This window comes from Cavia porcellus, unplaced genomic scaffold, assembly GCF_034190915.1.
Source record: "Cavia porcellus strain 051 isolate PalLab524CR breed Dunkin Hartley unplaced genomic scaffold, mCavPor4.1 scaffold_16, whole genome shotgun sequence".
NCBI lineage: Eukaryota > Metazoa > Chordata > Mammalia > Rodentia > Caviidae > Cavia > Cavia porcellus.
In genome coordinates this window covers 45,035,330-45,055,974 of record NW_026947499.1, presented here as the reverse complement: position 1 = coordinate 45,055,974, position 20,645 = coordinate 45,035,330, and positions in this window count along the sequence as shown.

Sequence of the window (20,645 nt, the reverse complement as noted above, 5' to 3'; positions counted from 1 at the left end):
CTGACCTTCATTGTTAAGTGAAATTAGAAGGCCGCTTGAAAAGAGAATGTTTTTCTTCCAAGTTTGCTATAAATATTTAAAGTGGCAAATATGGATTATGTCAACTGTGGTTGAGAAAGCCAACACAGAGAGCCTACCTTCTGTAAAGACATGAGAATGTAAAGGAGGTTAATAGAGGAAGCAGCTGGCCATCAGAAGGCTCAGCTAACTTGGAGTCCATAGTGCCGGTGTTGTTGGAGAAACAACCAGAGATTGCTAGACAGGCTGTACCTTACTATGTTCTACCATCAGAAGTCAAGGTGTGGGCTAATGAGGGTCTGTAGGATTTGCTGTGTTTGAAATGCAACCAGAAGCCGTTGAATAAAGGACAGGTGTGAGTGGGGAAAGACATTATTGAAACTGAAGCATAGGGTATAATGGGGAGAGGAAATCCATGTTGAAGGCTTGGTCCCCAGTGTAGCAGGGTTCAGAGGTGGAGTCTTCCAGACATGACTGGATCATGTGGATCTGACCTTATGAACTGTGTCACTTATTGATGAATTTATAACTTAATGGGCTGCTGAGAAGTGGTGGTAACTTTAGAAGGTGGTTGAACTTTAGAAGGTGAAGCATAGTTGGAGGAAGTAAGTTATTGATGGGGCTGTGCCCTTAAAGGGTTCTTTCTCTCTCTCTCTCTCTCTCTCTCTCTCTCTCTCTCTCTCTCTCTCTCTCTCTGTCTCTCTCTCTGTCTCTCTCTGTCTCTCTCTGTCTCTCTCTCTGTCTCTCTCTCTCTGTCTCTCTCTCTCTCTCTCTCTCTCTCTCTCTCTCTCTCTCTGGTTTCCATGCAGCAAGTATCCTCCCTACCACACTACTTTACCTCACCATGGGTGTAGAACAACAGTCCAGTGGTGGTGGACCAGAATCTCTGAAACCGTGTACCAAAATAAACCTCTGATCTTTTATATTGTTTCCCTTAGGTATTTTGTCACAGTGACTAACAGCTGACTAACACAAATAGAAAATCGTTGATACTAAAGCAATTACTGCTTCCAAATTCTTTTTGTGCTCCAGACTGCCAATCAGCTGGTCAAAATCATCTCCAGATTTTGAAATCATCTTGCCTGGGAGACTCTGAAGTTGGAGGCTGTATCTTTAGGATCAGGCAGGTTATGCTGTAGTAACAAACACTCCTGAAACTTTGTATGTAAAATGAAGGAATTCTCAAAACTAAATATGGTAGTATATACCTGTAACTGCAGAACTCTGACAGGCAGAAGGATCATAAGTTTAAACCCAGCCTACACGGTTTAGTGGCTTAGCAAGACCCTGACTCGAAATTTAAAAAGGAGTGAGAGTATAACCCAGTGCAGAGACCATGGGTTCAATTCCCAGTATCACAAAGAAGAAAGCTTGATTTCCTGCTCACACTGCATGTTATTCTTGGATCACTGTCTTCTTTTGTGGGTAGAGGCAGATGGAACCTTCACCAGCTAGGTATGGAGAAGACATGGTAGACCAGCTGTGCACGAGCTCTTCAAGACCTCCTTCTGGACATGGTGAAGCCAGCTCCCACACATGTATTATTGTCCATAGCAAGTCGTGTACCTTGTGAGGGCAGAGAAGGGCAATAGTACCTTATACCCAGGAGGAAAATGGTACCAATGATCACCTGAGGAACAAGAGAATGTTTCCTAGTTATATGTATATTATTTCAAAGAAGTCAGTATACTTTTCTACTTGAGATTTCTTTTATTTTCCTGTACAGTAACAAGTATAGGACATAAAAAGCTCTAGAATACTCTGTCTCTTCTGTCTCTCTGTCTCTTCATCTCTGTCTCTGTCTCTCTCTCTCTGCCTCTCTGTCTCCTCTCTCTTTCCCTCCCTCCATCCTTCCTTCTCTTCTTTCGTCCTTCCTTTCCTCCCTATAAATATGATGATGGGGTGGGACATCATTAGGTACAGGAAGGTCCAGCTCTTTCATAGAACACAAGCAGACATCCCAAAGAATCTAGGAGCAAGGGATGAAATTTAACCTCTGAGTCCATAAAAAATTTACAGAATTGCAAAGTGCCAAGCAGAAATATAAAAGAGTTCTCTGCACTCTGGAAAATTATTGAAGCCATAAAGATCCTAGCTCTTGCAGATGAGGCAGTTGGTGAGTGGGGCAGAGCAAATCAATAATGTCATACTTCTCTTCTACATCAAAATATTCAAGGAAATGGCTGCAAAGTAAGAGAGGGACAAAGTCCATCTCCGTCCATCACTGCGTTGTAATGCCATAGCATAGTACAGCCTAAGAGTCTGGCTTGGAATTTTAAAAGCCAGGAAAGCATTTAATCAAAATTTGTAGCCATTGTAGATTCTAAAGGATAATTACTCAGCACTCTGAGGGAGGAGAGTCCTGGATAAAAGACCTAATAGGGGTTGTGCATGTTTAGATGAATATTGGTGTCAAAACTCCAAAGAATTCTCAGGCCAGACAGTGCCAAGGGTAATTATCTTTTGGAGGACCAAAACGTTAGGCATCTCAAAGTGCTGATCACAAAAGATTATATGAGCCTTGCTCGCTGTGGTGTGTACCATGTCAGGCACATGTATTCACCTATCCATCCATTCATCCTTCCATCTGATGAACATTCATTAAACACCCACTGATGACAGGGTATGTTTTAAGAGAGAATTAGACAAACGAGATCCCAGCTCTCATGGAGTTTACAATGTAGGAGGGGAAGACAGATAATAAAGAAGAAAATAAATTAGATTGTATCAGATAGTGGTAATTATAAGGCAATAACATGGAGTGATGAATAGGAGGTGTAGGGTCCCCTAGGATGCTCCGGGGAGACATTCAAATTGAGACCAGGAAGATAGAAGGATCCTGTGAGCCAGAAAGAGCATTGCAGGTAGAGAAAACGAGAACAGCAAAGAGACCTCTAAGGTGGGAGCCAATGTGGCATGTTGGAGGAACTTGAAGAAGGCCACTGCCAGGGTAGGGAGGGGTGGCAGACATAGAGGGTAAGGGAGTTTTAGAACTAGAGATGTAGGTGCTCTGGTAAGGCACAGAGTTGGTGCTCCTAAGTGTTTCATGACTAGCCAGATGGCTGAACTGACTGAAGGTGTGTCTTAGATATTTGTCTGTGGTGAGATCAGAACTTGAGCTGCCGCCTCCGGATGCTATGAAAAATCCCAGAACTACATTGGGAATTGTACCAATTAGTCTTTCATATGATAAACCTGTCTTATGTTTTCTGACCCTTATATTCTTGTACCAGTTTCTTGCACAGCTGACTTTACCACATTTCTGTACATTACTGTCATTGTATTTTTCAAATTGGTTAATAAATAAAATTATATATATTTATGATACACACATTGTCCACTGATGGGCTTATAGTTAGGGTTGACATTGGGAGCTAAAGACTGGTGGGAAGAGCTGGGTCACTATTGGCATGACCTGGAACGTATATCCTCCCTCTTGCCTTCATCTTTCCCTCCTTCCTGCTGTCCAGGCCATGAACTGTTTCTTCTCTGTGATGCCTCTCAGCCATGCCACCCTGCCTTGGAGCCACCCAGCCATAGACTGAACCCTCTACAACTATATACCAGGGCAACTGGTATATGCCATTGAAGGGGATTATTACTGGGAACCAGGAATTCACAATGGCTAATTTTGCACACTTCCCTAAGGGATAAAAAGGAGGCTTGGGATTATGATGTCACCCTTTGAGATTACCTCTTGGGACAGGCCATCCTCTCCCACCACTAAGACTGAACTAAAACCACTAAAATGAAAAAAAAACACTCCAGAACAAGATCTTTCTTAGCATAAGATCATCTCCACCATCTTGATTCATCCTTGGACTATTTGCTGCCTGCAGTGTCATCAACCTCTGAATCTTCCACTGACCTCTGAATCTTCCTCTAGCCCCTCCTATCATTGTATACACCCACCGCACTGTGCATGCCCAATAAATAGTGGCTGCTTTGGAGCATCTGGGTCTTTGCCCATCTTGAGGCATTGACCTCCAAGCCTCCCATCATGCGTTACTAAATTCTTCTCTGTTTCTTATTTTATCGTTTGCCATACCCCTTATACAGGCATTTGGGGATCTTGATCCAGGTCCCTGACACATTGTGAACCCCAAGCTCTTGATCTTTTGTTTTCTGGTCATAAGGTGACTAGTTTGCTTTAAAACTCACTGCCTGATGTTGATATCCAGCACGCCCCAGCAAAGGATCAAAACAATGGCTCTGTCTGATCTTGAGCTGGAACCTCCAAACCTTTGATCATAAATATAACTTTTCTCCTTATAAGTTGATTGTATTGATACAATATAGTAATGGATTTCAAAATAGTAATGGAAAGTGGACTAACACATCACCAGATAATGGTCGATGGATTAGTGTTACCCTGATAAATAATACTTATTTTGTTCATTACTGCATTCTTAGCTCTTATTACAACATATGGTAAATAGCAACCTCTTGATATATCTAGTTGAAAATAAATCTACATTTTTTTTTATTTAAGAGGAAAAAGAGAAAAACACAAAACAAACCAAAGCAGCATAAGGGTACACGCAATACAGAACTACAAAACAAAACAAAACAAAACAAAACAAACATAACAGTAAGAAATCACCTGCTAGTAGATTACACACTATCTTCTTGAAAATAGTTCCTCAAATCACAGTATCAAAGAACACAAGGTGGACATTCAAACAGGGAGACTGCAAACAGCTGTGTTCAATGTTCCAAAAACATTGATAAAGTCAGCTATTTAACACCCCCAAACACACTTGCTGTTATATCCGTTAGAGCTCTTTTTCTTTTTTTTTTTCCCTCTCTTTTTTACAACAAAATTTACACATCTTGGATTTTATTACTCCTTAGTGCTTATTACTTTCTTTGGGGGGGGGGGAAGAATACAGTCAAATATGGCAAAACAAAGCTGTCAGTCAATACCAAGGATAGACATAGCACATGGTGTAGAACAGAGTACAAGTTTATCAACAATGGTTATCAACATTGTCCCTTGTTTCCTTAAAAAGAATTGTCTATCTTATTAGATATTATAAAGTTGAACAAAACAGTAGAGAACAAGACCAATAAAACTTAGGCATTGTAAACATTACAACTTCCAAAGAAGACAATAGTCAAACCAGAATGGGTATCTTAGTGAATCTTATTGTCTTCAAAGTAGTTGCCTATTTCTTCAAACTTGATACTATCATATAGAATGGAACAGAGTCTAATCAGTCAAAACAAGATCGTGGGAGTACTACAGGACTTCAAAACAAGTTAATAGGAAATCGAAGAGTTACTATTTATATATCCTAATTTTTTTGAATTTTTTCTTTAATTAAGACAAACATAAGAAATGACTAAATAATTTTTTTTGAAACAATAAGGGGGAGATTGAGATAAAACAGGACATAACAATATAACAATAGAGGTCCCAGCATGACTGTTTCAACAACCTAGTACTTCACCACCTTATAACCTGACTTAATAGTAGTTACCATAGTGTCTTTTTCCTTGAAATATTTGGATAAAACTTCATATACTCTAGTTTCAAATATTTTCATATCAAGAAGCCCAGAATAAAGCCTTTCTAATTAATGAGTGAAAACTTTATAAGGCTTCAAGGCCACCTAATGGGGAATCATGATTACCACATATTTTTATATATTTGAATCATTATTTACATTAGGGAAACTATTCGGTATTCACACATGCGAGATTGATTTATTTCACTAATGAGTATGGTCTCAAGCTGCGCCCATTTATTGATACATATCTCAATGTGATCCTTCTTTATAGCTGAATAATACTCCATTGTATAGAAATACCACAACTTTTTTATCCATTCCTCAGTTGATGGGCACTTGGGTTGTTTCCAAGATCTGGCGATTACAAATTGTGCTGCTATAAACATAGGTGCACATATATCACTGTGGTATGATGCTTTCAGTTCTTCTGGGAATATGCCTAGAAGTGGAATAGCTGGAATAAATGGGATTTCCAGTCCCAACTTTTTGAGAAATCTCCAGACAGATCTCCACAAAGGCTGTACCAGTCTACACTCCCACCAGCAGTGCAGGAGAGTTCCTTTTTCCCCACAGCCTCTCCAGCATTTGTTGTCGGTTTTCTTGATCCTGGCCATTCTTTCAGGAGTGAGATGGTATCTCAGTGTGGTTTTAATTTGCATTTCTCTAATGACCAATGATGATGAGCATTTTTTCATGTATTTATTTGCCATTTGCATTTCTTCATCTGAGAATTGCATATTCATCTCAGATGCCCATTTTTGGATTGGATCTTTGAATTTCGGAGGTCTGAGTTTCTTTAATTCTTTGTATGTTTTAGACAAGAGGCCCTTGTCTGAGAGAGAGTTCACTAAAATCTTTTCCCAGTTTGTGGGTTTTCTTTTCACTATGCTGGAGATTTCTTTTGACATGCAGAAACTTTTTAATAAGAAGTGGTCCCAGTTATTGATTCTGGGAAGTATTTCCCGTGCGGTTTGAGTCCTGTTCATGAATTCTTTACCTACTCCTATGTCTCCAAGGTTTCTACCTATTTTGTCTTCCAATAGATTTAGTGTTTCTGTTTTAATATTCAGATCTTTGACCCATTTAGATTTTAATTTAGTACATGGTGATAGACATGGGTCTAGCTTTAGTTTTCGGCAAATGGAGAGCCAGTTTTTCCATCACCATTTATTAAAGAGACTGTCGTTCTTCCAGTGAACCTGCTTGGCTCCTTTATCAAAGATAAGGTGGTTGAGTGTGTTCGTAGTTGTGGTTGTATCTTCTAATCTATTCCACTGATCTTCAGCTCTGTTTTGATTCCAATACCATGTTGATTTTACTACTGTTGCTTTGTAGTATAACTTCAAGTCAGGGATTGTGATGCCTCCTGCTTTGTCTTTGCTGCTTAGAATTGCCTTTGCGATTCTAGGTCTCTTCTGGTTCCAGATGAAATTTAGGAGTGATTTCTCTAGATCTATAAGGTATGTTGATAGTATTTCTATTGGGATTGCATTGAATCTGTATAACAGTTTTGGGAGAATGGCCATTTTCACAATGTTTGTTCTTCCTATCCATGAGCAAGGGATGTCTTTCCATTTTCTGAGATCATCTTCAATTTCCTTTTTCAGTGTATTATAATTTTCACTGTATAAGTCTTTCACTTCTTTCGTAAGAGTAATTCCTAAATATTTCATTTTTTTGCTTGCTAATGTGAATAGTCCAGTTTCTCTTATTTCCCTCTCTGTAATTTTGTTGTTCGTGTATAGGAATGCTATTGATTTCTGAGTATTGATTTTGTATCCAGGCACATTACTGAATTTATTTATTGTATCTAAGAGTATTTCAATGGAGTTTAGGGGGTCTTCTATGTAGAGTATCATGTCATCTGCAAACAATGATAATTTAACTTCTTCTTTTCCTATCTTTACCCCTTTTATTTCTCTTTCTTGCCTAATTGCTCTGGCTAGTACTTCCAGTACTATATTAAATAGGAGTGGTGATAAAGGACATCCTGTCTTGTACCCGATTTTAAAGTAAAGGCTTTCAATTTTTGGCCATTTAGTATGATGCTGGCTGTTGGTTTGTCATAAATGGCCTTTATTATATTGAGGTAAAGACCATTTATTCCAATTTTCTGTAAAGTTCTTATCATGAATAAGTGTTGGACCTTATTGAAGGCTTTTTCTGCATCTATAGAGATGATCATGTGATTCTTATTTTTGGCTTTATTGATATGGTGGATTACATTTATTGATTTGCGTATGTTGAACCATCCTTGCATTCCTAGGATGAATCCCACTTGGTCATGGTGTATAATCTTCTTGATGATTTGCTGGATCCTATTTGCCAATATTTTATTGAGGATTTTTGCATCTGTGTTCATTAGGGAGATCGGTCTATAGTTCTCTTTTATAGTTGGGTCTTTCTCAGGTTTTGGTACTAGAGTAATATTTGCTTCCAGGGATGACTTAGGAAGGATTGCTTCCCTTTCAATTTCATTGAATAGTTTGAGGAGTGTCGGCATTAGGTCTTCTTTATATTTCTTGTAGAATTCTGCAGTGAATCCATCTGGGCCTGGGCTCTTCTTGGTGGGCAAGGATCCAATTACATTCTCAATTTCATTAGCAGAGATTGGGTTATTCAACAGTTTTATATCCTCTTGATCTAGCTTTGGTACTTCATATGCTTCTAAGAATCTGTCTATTTCTTCTGTGTTATCAAATTTTTGAGAGTAGAGGTTTTCGAAATAGGTGTTGATGATCCTCTGTATTTCTATTGGGTCTGTAGTGATTTCTCCTTTTTCATTTCTTATTGCATGAATTTGAGCTTTTTCTTTCCTTTTTTAATAAGGTTGGCTAGGGGCTTATCGATTTTATTTATTCTTTCAAAGAACCAACTCTTTGATTCGTTGATTCTTTGGATTGTTTTCTTAGTCTCTATTGCATTGATTTCTGCTCTGATTCTTATAATTTCCTCTCTTCTTTTGGCTTTGGGCTTGACTTGCTCTTCTTTTTCTAGCTGTTTGAGGTGTAGCATCAAGTTATTTATTTGTATTCATTCTGTTTTCCTGATGTGGGAACTCAGTGCAATAAATTTTCCTCTCAGAACGGCTTTCATTGCATCCCACAGATTCCGGTAAGTTGTATCTGCATTTTCATTTTCTTTTAGGTATTGTTTAATTTCTTCTTTAATTTCTTCTGTGACCCACTGATTACTCAAGAGTGTGTTATTCAGTTTCCATGTGTTTGTGGAATTTTTGCAGTATCCTTTGTCATTAATTTCTAATTTCAGAGCGCTATGATCTGATAATATGCAAGGGATGATTTCAACTCTTTTGCATTTGTTTAAATATGTTCTGTGAGCTAATATATGGTCTATTTTAGAAAATGATCCATGTACTGCTGAGAAGAATGTGTATTCTGATGTTGTTGGGTGGAACATTCTGTATATGTCTATCAAACCCATTTGTTCACAGGTGTGATTCAGTTCTGTTATTTCTTTGCTCATTTTCTGTCTGGTTGATCTGTCCCTTGGTGTCAGTGGTGTATTAAGGTCTCCTGTTACAATTGTGTTACTGATAATTTGAGTTTTCATTTCTGTTAATAATTGTTTTATATAACTGGGTGCTCTGGAGTTTGGTGCGTATATATTTAAGATAGTTATCTCTTCCTCTTGGAGTTTTCCCCTTACGAGTATGTAGTGACCTTCTTTGTCCTTTATGGTCATTGTTGGTTTAAAGTTCACGTTGTCTGCAAACAGAATGGCTACTCCTGCCTTTTTTTGGATTCCTGCTGCATGAAGAATTGTTTTCCATCCTTTGACTTTCAGTCTGTGAGTATCTTTCTGGGTTAGATGGGTTTCCTGTAAACAGCATATGGTTGGATTTTGTTTCTTGATCCATTCTGCTAGTCTGTTTCTTTTGATTGGTGCATTGAGACCATTTACATTAATGGTTATTACTGTTAAATGCTGGTTAATTGTAGGAATGTTATCTCTCTGCTGTTGCATCTTTATCTTTCTGTTCTGTTTAATTATTTGCTTTGCTTAGTGGTTTTTTCCTTTGTGTATCTAAACTGTCTTTCAATATTTTTTGCAGGGTTGGTTTGGTGTTCATGAAGTTCTTCAGCTGTTCTTTGTCATGGAAGTATCGTATTGCACCATCTATTTTGAATGATAGTTTTGCAGGATATATCAGTCTTGGTTGGAAATCATTTTGCTTTAGGATCTGGAATACTTCACTCCATGCTCTTCTTGACTTTATCGTTTGTGCTGAGAAGTCTGCTGTGATTCTGATAGGTTTTCCTTTATAAGTGATCTGTCTTTTCTCTCTGACAGCTTTTAATAATCTATTCTTGTGTTGGATTTCTGGGATAGTGATTATTATATGTCTGGGTGTAGTTTTATTTTGGTTATGACTGTTTGGAGTTCTATATGCTTCACTGATCCTGATGTCAGTTTCTGATCTCATGCTTGGGAAATTTTCAGCTATTACTTCTCTAAATATCCTCCTGACATCCTTCATGTTGTCTCCCTCTCTTTCATTAATCCCTATCATTCTTATGTTATTCTTCTTTGCATCGTCTTGCAGTTGTTGAATTGTTGTTTCCTGGTTCCTTGTTATTTTCAAAAGATCTTTCCTTTCCTGTTCACTAGCTGCAATCCTGTCTTCAAGGTCTGAAATTCTATCTTCACTTTCATTAAGGCGGTTTTTACAACTTTCAGTGGAGTTTTTTATTTCCTGTATATCTCTGTGCATCTGCATTATGTATTCTGTTTGTTTCTTATATTGCTCGTCTAGGGATTCTATCTTTTTGTTTAGTTCCTCCAATTTTTTATCTGTGTTTTCTTTAGATATATTTAGAATCTCTTTCATTTCTTTTATCATTTCTTCTTTTATCTGGGAGATTATTTCGAGTTTGAATTTCTTTAAAGCTTCCTGGAGTTGCTTGTCAATTTCAGTGGCTATTGTGTCCGATATATGAGGTGGATGGGATATATTTTCTTCTATATACATTGCTCCTAGGGTTTCTTGAGATGGGCTGGAGGTTTGAGGTTGTAATTTGGTCTTTCGTTTTGTCATTTTCCTATATTTCTGTGTTTCAAGTGTTATTTGAAAGCTTCCTCAGGATCTGTTGAAAATCCCCTTCTATGTTTGGAGCTACTGGGACTCTGGCGCCGCGCTACTCCAAGCCATTAGGCCTACAGATCCAGTGGCCCTCCTCTGCCTGCTCAGAACTCCGCAGTTCCAGACAAGCTGGGCCTCAGGGACACTGTGCGCCCACCTGCCCCTTGGAAGCTCCACAGTTCTTCAATCGCAGCCGGGTTAGGGTACTCACCACAGGCCGCAGTGCTTCAGGAACCTGTGGACCCTCCCTGGTTGCAGAGATATCCACAGTCCTCCAGACACATGGAGAGGCCGATGCAGGCACCCCAAATCTGCCCAGCTCCTCCTCTGCAGACCAATGGCCAGGCGCGGCAGCTAAACAGGCTGGGCTAGGCTGGTAGTGTGGGCCAGCCCACCTATCGGGAGCTCAGCAGGTCTCCAAATGAAGCCGGGAATGGGGAGGCTGATGTGGAAGCCTCAAACCCACCTCTCCCCTTCACTGCACCTGGAAGCCTGAGGGAACTCCAGCAGTCTGGGTGCAGATATCCAGAGTCCTCCAGACACGCAAAGAGGCCGGTGAGGGCACCCCAGATCTGCCCAGCTCCTCCTCTGCAGGCCTATGGCCAGGCATGGCAGCTAAACAGGCTGGGCTAGGCTGGTAGTGTGGGTCAGCCCACCTATCGGGAGCTCAGCAGGTCTCCAAATGAAGCCGGGAATGGGGAGGCTGATGTGGAAGCCTCAAACCCACCTCTCTCCTTCACTGCACCTGGAAGCCTGAGGGAACTCCAGCAGTCTGGGCGCAGATATCCAGAGTCCTCCAGACACGCAGAGAGGCCAGTGAGGGCACCCCAGATCTGCCCAGCTCCTCCTCTGCAGACCTATGGCCAGGCGCGGCAGCTAAACAGGCTGGGCTAGGCTGGTAGTGTGGGCCAGCCCACCTATCGGGAGCTCATCTCCAAATGAAGCCGGGAATGGGGAGGCTGATGTGGAAGCCTCAAACCCACCTCTCTCCTTCACTGCACCTGGAAGCCTGAGGAAACTCCAGCAGTCTGGGCGCAGATATCCAGAGTCCTCCAGACACGCAGAGAGGCCAGTGAGGGCACCCCAGATCTGCCCAGCTCCTCCTCTGCAGACCTATGGCCAGGCGCGGCAGCTAAACAGGCTGGGCTAGGCTGGTAGTGTGGGTCAGCCCACCTATCGGGAGCTCAGCAGGTCTCCAAATGAAACCGGGAATGGGGAGGCTGATGTGGAAGCCTCAAACCCACCTCTCTCCTTCACTGCACCTGGAAGCCTGAGGGAACTCCAGCAGTCTGGGCGCATATATCCAGAGTCCTCCAGACACGCAGAGAGGCCAGTGAGGGCACCCCAGATCTGCCCAGCTCCTCCTCTGCAGACCTATGGCCAGGCATGGCAGCTAAACAGGCTGGGCTAGGCTGGTAGTGTGGGCCAGCCCACCTATCGGGAGCTCAGCAGGTCTCCAAATGAAGCCGGGAATGGGGAGGCTGATGTGGAAGCCTCAAACCCACCTCTCTCCTTCACTGCACCTGGAAGCCTGAGGGAACTCCAGCAGTCTGGGCGCAGAAATCCAGAGTCCTCCAGACACGCAGAGAGGCCAGTGAGGGCACCCCAGATCTGCCCAGCTCCTCCTCTGCAGACCTAGGGCCAGGCGCGGCAGCTAAACAGGCTGGGCTAGGCTGGTAGTGTGGGCCAGCCCACCTATCGGGAGCTCAGCAGGTCTCCAAATGAAGCCGGGAATGGGGAGGCTGATGTGGAAGCCTCAAACCCACCTCTCCCCTTCACTGCACCTGGAAGCCTGAGGGAACTCCAGCAGACTGGGCGCAGATATCCAGAGTCCTCCAGACACGCAGAGAGGCCAGTGAGGGCACCCCAGATCTGCCCAGCTCCTCCTCTGCAGACCTATGGCCAGGCATGGCAGCTAAACAGGCTGGGCTAGGCTGGTAGTGTGGGCCAGCCCACCTATCGGGAGCTCAGCAGGTCTCCAAGTGAAGCCGGAATGGGGAGGCTGATGTGGAAGCCTCAAACCCACCTCTCTCCTTCACTGCACCTGGAAGGTTGAGGGAACTCCAGCAGTCTGGGTGCAGATATCCAGAGTCCTCCAGACACGCAGAGAGGCCAGTGAGGGCACCCCAGATCTGCCCAGCTCCTCCTCTGCAGACCTATGGCCAGGCGCGGCCAATAAATCTACATTTTAACAGAAATGAAATTATACTATGCAATTTGCTTCTGAATCTAGCTTTTCTCACTATGAACATTTTTCATTGTCAGTAAAATTCTAAATTATCATTTTTAACAATGACATCATATAACATTGTGTAGATACACCTCCATTTATTTTATAAATCTTATTGGATATTTGAGTTTTTCCATTTTTTTCACAATTATAAACACTTCTGCCAATAAAAGTCTTTGATCTGACAGTTTTGTGCATCTCTCTTATTATGCTCTTGAGATAAATGTTCTCTAATAGAAATGCTGGTAAAAATAGATGCACTTTTTACACATTGTGGAGTTACAAACCTGAACTGCTCTTTGTAAAGACTTGACTCATTTCAATATGTTCCGTTGGGGGCATATGTAAATATCTGTGTGTTCAGAACAGGCCTCACAAACTTGTTATGAGAGTAGAGGGAGAAAGGAAAAGAGCCCTTTTAGGCTGGGAGAGAGGCTTCTTGGGGGAATACCAACAGCAACCTTCAAAGATTTGGAAAGCTGAGATGATAGGTGGAATCAAAGTCCTAAAAAGCAGTAAGTGTCAAGTTTAAATATCAGAGGCTCAGAAAACGGGCTGGGAGAGCTAAGCCAAGGAAGGGTTCACACAGAAGTCCCAGGAGCAGCTATCAGCCAGAAGCCTTTGTCTTGCAGGTCATGGTGGTGAACCGACCTTGGTGGAGTGTCTTCATTTTGTTTCTCTGGGAGACAAACGATTGTATAGAAGGAGGATGGTCTTTGGAGGTGTACTGACCTGGGCTTCAGTCTGGATTCCGTTTGTTGACTCTCTGGCTTTGGGTGGTTTCCAAACATTTCTGAGCCTCAGTTTTCATATCTATTAATTGGTGTTAAAAAACTCCTGCCCCATGGCATGCTGGGAAAATTAGATATGATTGTTTACACATGTATAACCAAATGCTGAGAATGTGAGAACTCGTCAAATAAGTTCCTTCTCTGCAGTTTTTTTTTTTTTTTCTTCACAAGTACTTTTGAGAGACTCTAGGTGACCCTTGTCAACTGACTGTGTTTCTGTCCATGGTGCTGCCTCCTTGCCAGTGTCCAATGGGGATTCTACACACTGGTAGCCACAGCCGCCCTCTGCTAATGTTGTCCTGTGTCACTCTGGCTGCAGGTGTGAATGACTCTTCTTATTCACCCACTTAACAATATCAATGGCTTTGAGCATATGCTGCCTGCCAGATAATTTCCTAGGCACTGGACATTCAGGAGTGAGAAAAATTGGATGTGATTCCTGTTTTTGTGGTACTCCTAGTCTATTGGAGAGAAAGATATTAAACAGATAATCCCACTAATGTGTATGTAATCACAAACCACAAATGCAACAAATAGGGAGCTTGTATGATTTGGATGTGGTTTATCCCCCAAAGTTTCGTGTAGTGCAAGCTTGGCTCTATACTATACGAAATGGTATGATGGTGAGACCTTTAAGAAGGAGGAGACAGTGACAGTTCTCTTAGGATACTAGAGGCTCAGATGGGATTGTGGGATCCCAGTCTCCCTGATTTCCTGTCTCAAGATAGGACCTCTCCCTCAACACGTGCTCCCCTCATTGTCATCTGCCATGAGATGATACAGTGAAGGGGGTTGTTGTCAGAGCCTGCACCATGTTGTTTAGAGTTTGGCATCTAAAACTGTGAGCTAAGTAAATCTCTTTTCTTTATAAATTTAGCCTGCCTTGGGTGTTTTGCTACAGTAATAGAGGAATATCATGAATAACCTCCTTGAGGAGAACTAAGGGACTCTAAATGGATTTTTTTGAGGAAGTGACATCCTAGGTGATAGCTCATAGTGAATAGGAGTGTACAAGTGATGGAGGAAAGCTTTTGAAGCAGAGAGAAGGCATAGACATAGGCTATGAAGTAGAAGTGAACATGCCACATTTGATAAACTGAAGGAAAGCCTGAATGTCATATCGATTTCATCCTAAGGGTGGGTTATACACTTTGGCTAAACTCCTCACATGGGAATAGAGACCAAAATGTGTACTTTTTTTTAACAGACCTCAGAGATCCATTCTGCTTTCATCAAAATATCCTGCTGCAGATACTGCATGGTACTCATCATGGGTCAAGCTCTATATCTTAATAAGATTTTACTGATGCTTTGGAACTAGTTTGAGCACATGCAAAGCAGAATAACTCATCGTGACTGGATAGGCCTAAGTGTTTCCTCATGTTCCCTAATCTGCTGCACTTTCTGTGCATCTCAGGCAGCTTTTTCAAGTCTAGAACTAAGTTGCCTCCTCCTCTTACCAGAAATAATTCAAGGGTCTTCACTGTGGAGCCTAAACCTAGAGTCTGCATTTCTTGTCTAGGACTAACTAAATTCCAAGAAGCTTTACCATGTGAATCTCCCTCCTACCCATAGAGTATGACTTGTTTCTTCTATGCAGACAAAACAAGCCATAACCCATATTTTGAGTTATATCCTATTAAGTGCACTCACAAAAGAAGCAAAGAACTCTCAGTTTAAGGGAGGCAGTTCTTTTTCTTACAGTATTTTAATTTTAGCCTGCTTTTATCACAGGTTCAAAGATCTTAGGGTCTGGTCTCCTTGGGATCAATTTATATGGCACATATTGCTGATGGTGCCTCTACTATCCATTATCCTCTTTCTCTATAGAAACACAACCTCTGATTTCTAACCAAGTGCATGATACCTGAGTTGCAGACTGCATTTCCCAGCCTTCCTTGCAGCTGAGCATAGGCATGTGATTAAGCTCTGGCTAATGTGAAATGTATATCTATGCCATCTACAATTTCATATCCTTAAAAGAAAGAAGCATTCTTTTTCTCTATGTTTTCATGACTTGCTAGAACACAGAAAAGCACCATCTTAGACACAAACAATGCCTAAAGAGGCCAGAGCATCAAGGGGAGAAACTTGGGTTTTCTGACATTGTGGAACTTCCACCTCAATCTTGGACTGAGTCTACTCCTAGATTGTTAAAGGAGTGAGAAACAAAAGTCACCTAACTACTGTTGTTTGGAAATCCCTGCTTTAGCAACCAGCATGTATCCTTATAAATCATAATGTTTATCACTACATAAGATACATGACACATAGTAGGCACTTACTATATTATAGCCAGCCTTAAAATTTACAGTTTTCTAGCTGACAGCAGGAATAAAATTTCAGACACTGGAGTTTTCTTGCTGAGATAATTAAAGGGGGTGTCTTAATGGAGATGAAGCAATATTAGGTTAAGATAGATCTTTACAGGAAAAATGCAAAAGTCAGTAATACATTTGGTAAATCTGTGCAGATGGATGAGACATATTTTATGATCTAATGGGGACTGAAATGTGAATTTCAGCTGCAGCAGAAAGAAAACACTGAGTCTCTTGAAGAGGATTGGGACTGGAAGACAGGAAATTGTAGACTCTCTGGAGACTTCTTAACTTGAAGGTGGCCAACAACCTCCTTTGTGCGGTATCTGAGGTCATAGCCTAGAACATGCTCTGTTTTTTCCTGTAGTTTTAAGCTTTGAAGTTACATTTTTGTCAATATTGACTTCTGTTTATCAGTACAGATGATGGGCTTGGTGAAAGCTTCGTTTTTCTCACAGGTACATTGCCCCTCAGGGAAGGGAAGAAGAAAGGATGTAGGAAGGGGTTTGAAATTCTTATCATTCCTCCAAGCAGCTAAGAACGAGATAGTGTGGAGCCTTCAAAGCAACTGTGCCATCATCCTTAAACCAGTCTTCTGTTCTGGAGGCCTCTGTGTGTGGGAAGAGCCCAAGACCCCCAGTGAAGTCCTTGTATCCAAGAAAAGCTTCTTGACTAATACCCAGAATCCCACATCAGTATGCAGATTCCATGAGATTTGGAATCAGAAGACCTGAGGTCAAACCTGAGCTTAACAACTTTCCTACCAAGTCTGTTTATGGATTAAGTTACTCTGAAGCCCAGTGTATCCACTTGTGATAGAGGATTAATATCTTCTTCAAATCATTATTGTAAGTGCTTGCTATCTATCCCCACCTGGGTTTGAAGGAAGGAAGTCTTAAGACAAACTGGCCAGCTCACTGAAAATAAATATGCAAGCTTGATAGAGGATGTGAAGTTCATGGCCACACAGCAAAATTTTTCATTGATCTGCCCTATAAGAAATCAAGCAGGAAAGGGGCACTGGATTTAGCAGAGACAGTACTTTCTAGCACTGGTGCTATTGCTAACTTAATATTTGATGTAAACTGTCCTTTCCATCCTCTGCTAGTCCAGCAAAAGCTGAGCATCAGAGGCATGATTTGGCTGTGGTCCCAGAGTGAATCAGCAAAGGCCAAAGTGGAACCAGAATCTATCAGGAGCTTCTTTTCAGTGCTTTCAACAACATCCTGCAAACGGCAGTTGTTTTCACTTCATGTAGGAAGGGAAAATGTGCACAGATACAGAGATGAAGAAACAAGCACCTTGTCCCCTAAGAGCTTGCAATTTCGTTGATGAGCCAGACACAAACAAGGTCCTTTAGCAATGCCCCATAATTTTACCTTGTTCGTCATCATTCCATTTTGAGGGGAAGCCTTGTGAGCCCAGCACAAATCTGTAGTTTCCACTGCAGCAGCCCCACATCTCCCTCCTTCCTGACTCCTGTAAGTCTGTTCTCTTTCCACCTCTGGACATTTCCTCATGCTGCCTCCATCACACAGGACTCTTCATCCCTACCTATCTTTTGAGCCTTGGTTCTGACATCCTTACCTTGAGGAGGACTTCTTGATTACCCACAACTGGATAAGAGCTGGTTTTTTGTGCTACCTGAGCCCCAGCAAGTTGCTAGTGCAACTCTCACTGAGAAGTGTTAAAGTTCCCTGACTCTTACATTAAACTGAAAGTTTTGTGAGAGTAGGGATGCTGTTAAGTCTTGTATCTAGATGTGGCCCCAAAGCTTCATGAGATCATAGGGGGGCACTTTTCAAAATTGGGTGGATCTAGGGTGTGCACTGTTGGGATCAAGGATGTGACACTGGTGCAATCCTGGGATTAAGGCTGCCCCACTCTGGGTGTGAGTGCTACATGCCCTTAGGGTAGGTCATCTGAATAAAATATAAGGGACAGAAACAGAGACATAGCTTGCCTCTTGCTGCTTACTGTTTGCTGGCTTCTGCCGACCATGAACTGTTTCTTCTCTACAATGTCCCTCTGCCAAGCCATCCTGCCTTGGATCCAGCCAACTATGCACTGAAACTTCTACATAGTGTGAGCCAAATAAACCTTTCTTTGTTTAAATTTAGGTATTGAGTATTTTGTCTCAGCAATGAGGAAAATAAGATAGATGCTCAGTGCCTGGGACATTGTTGGAATTAACTAAAGTTGAGTCTGTTTCCTGAATGGAGAATTGGCTTTGAAGTATGGGCAGGAATAAAATGAGGAAATAAGAAGTGGAGAGTCGGGGCTGGGGATTTAGCTCAGTGGCATAAGCGCCTGCCTTGTAAGCAGGCAGTCGTGAGTTCGATCTCTGGTACCGATAAAAAGGACAAAGACAAAAAAAAAAAAAATGGAGAGTCCTGCCAGTCAGGGGATGTCAACTCATTGAAGTCTGTGTGCTGGAGCTGGGGGGAGTGGGAGGCAGTGTGGGAGCGGAAGCTGATTTTTGACTGAGCAGATGTCTTGGACCCTCATTTGATCTTGGTCCTTAAGAGATTTAAGATTCTGAATGAGAAGGCTGAGATGCACCATGTAGAAGCCCCCATCCTTGCCAAGCGCCCTTCAAGTAACTCTTTAGAAATCTCTTTCCAGATTTTTGTATCAAGATATTCCTGGGATTCAGCTCCAGGATAGGAGTCAGTAAACTTTCCCTCAAAGGGGAAGATGGTAAACATTTTCCATTTTGTGAGCAGTAAAATTTCTGCAGTATGTGCAGTTCTGTTGAATGTGAAAGCAGCAATAGACAATGTATATAGTGAAGTGGGTATAATTTTACTTATATAAAACAGCTTTTTTCCACCATATCTGAGTTTATAGTGATGAGGTGACTCAGAATTGAGCTACTAGAGAGCTTCTAGACCAGCTTCAGCTGGTCACCAGAAAGACCAAATTGTGATTAGAAGGGGAGAATTTTCTGCCCCACACACTCCCCAGGAGAGGAAGGGGGCTGTGTGTTAGTCAGGTTTCTTGTTTCTGGAACAAATAGATGATCTGGGATTTGAACCTGAAAATATGGATGACTATCCTCTCAGCAACTCATCAGCTTTTTTGTTTAACTGTGTGACTACCAGCCTCATACTAGCTCATATTCCCAAGCCCCCTGAAGCTGAGACTAATGAGGTCATTATTAACAGAGGCAATACCTCTATCACTGGATGGCAGTCCAATCTGCATAATCTTTCCAGCCTGTGTTTGCTGCAGGTCCATTCTCAGTGGCCATTTCTCACTAGTTTTTGTTGGAGACATCTTTATAGCACTGATGTGTGAGTCAGGAATGGTGTCAACTGGTGCTCTACAAAGCTGGAAATCCATCATAACAAGAATATCCAATAACATCTTACATGTAGCAAATACTGTCTACACTCACATATGCATTAACTCATTTATTCATAACAACAAACTTAGGAAGTATCACTATTAGTATGTACATTTTATGGTGCAGACAAATAAAGCAACTTGCCTAAAGTGAGTTAGAAAGAGGCAGAGTCAGGATCTGGACCCAGGTCAACCGGCCCAGGACCTGCAGTTGGTTCTGCTGAAAAGTACCTCATTCTCATCATTCCTAAGCAGAAGCCACACTGTGTGATACACAAAATGAGTCAGATGATGCTATCTCCTTCCATATGCTCACACTTTGACCATGCTAGGGGCTCACTATCATTTGATTGTCCTCCAAAGGATAAGGAGGAAATTTGAACCTTGGTCTCCAAAGTATTGGTATTTAGAAATGGTGGCTATGTAGAGGTGGGGACTAGTAGAAGGCAATTAGACCATAAGAGCACCACCCTTGGAAGGGATTAGTATTGTTCTCAAGAGAGTGGGTTGTTATAAGGTGAGGCCACCACATGCATTGATCCTTTTCAGATACGGCCATTTCTCTTTCTGCTTCTATACTGTATTATGGTGCAGCCAGAAGTCCTTACCAGAGATCAAACAAATGGGGTCACCTGATATTAGATTTTCAGCCTGAAAAAAACCTGTAAGTTAAATAAGCCTCTTTTTACGCATTACTCAAAGTCAGGTCTTCGGTTAATGCAATAGATAATAGACTAAGACAGTGTCTGAGTCCTCAAAACTGTTGTCAGGTCCTTTTTGTTCTCAAAGATACCTCTCAGCACCCTCTCTTCAGCCATGAGGCCCCTATTTCTTTCTTCCAGTCTTTACTACATTAATCAACTCCTACAATGGATCAGCAAAATGCTGCTGACAGAGATCTCAATCCATCAGACCTGCCAGGTGGCCTCAATTCCCTTTTTTTCCCTGAAAGCACTGTTGCATCAAACAAAAACTCCTAAAGCAACACCCCACTTGGCTGATCATTTTCTCAGTGTCCTTGTGCTTTGTGGAGAGATGCAAACCCATCAGGTATAATATTTGTTTACCCAAATCTCTGAGAAGCTCTGCATTCAGTCAGTTTGCTTTTTAAAATTTTTTTGCAATGGGTATTGTTCAACTGAGAACATTAAGGATTGACTTTTGAAGCCAAAAGTATACCCTAAGACCAATACTGATTTAATGCTATAAAAGATTTCTGAGCACAGCCACAGTAAGCATTTCATTTTCCCATAGGGAAGGCAGGGAAGGAAACCGGAAAGAGAAGGTCTATACCTAAGATTTTCACCTGAAGGTCAACCCCTA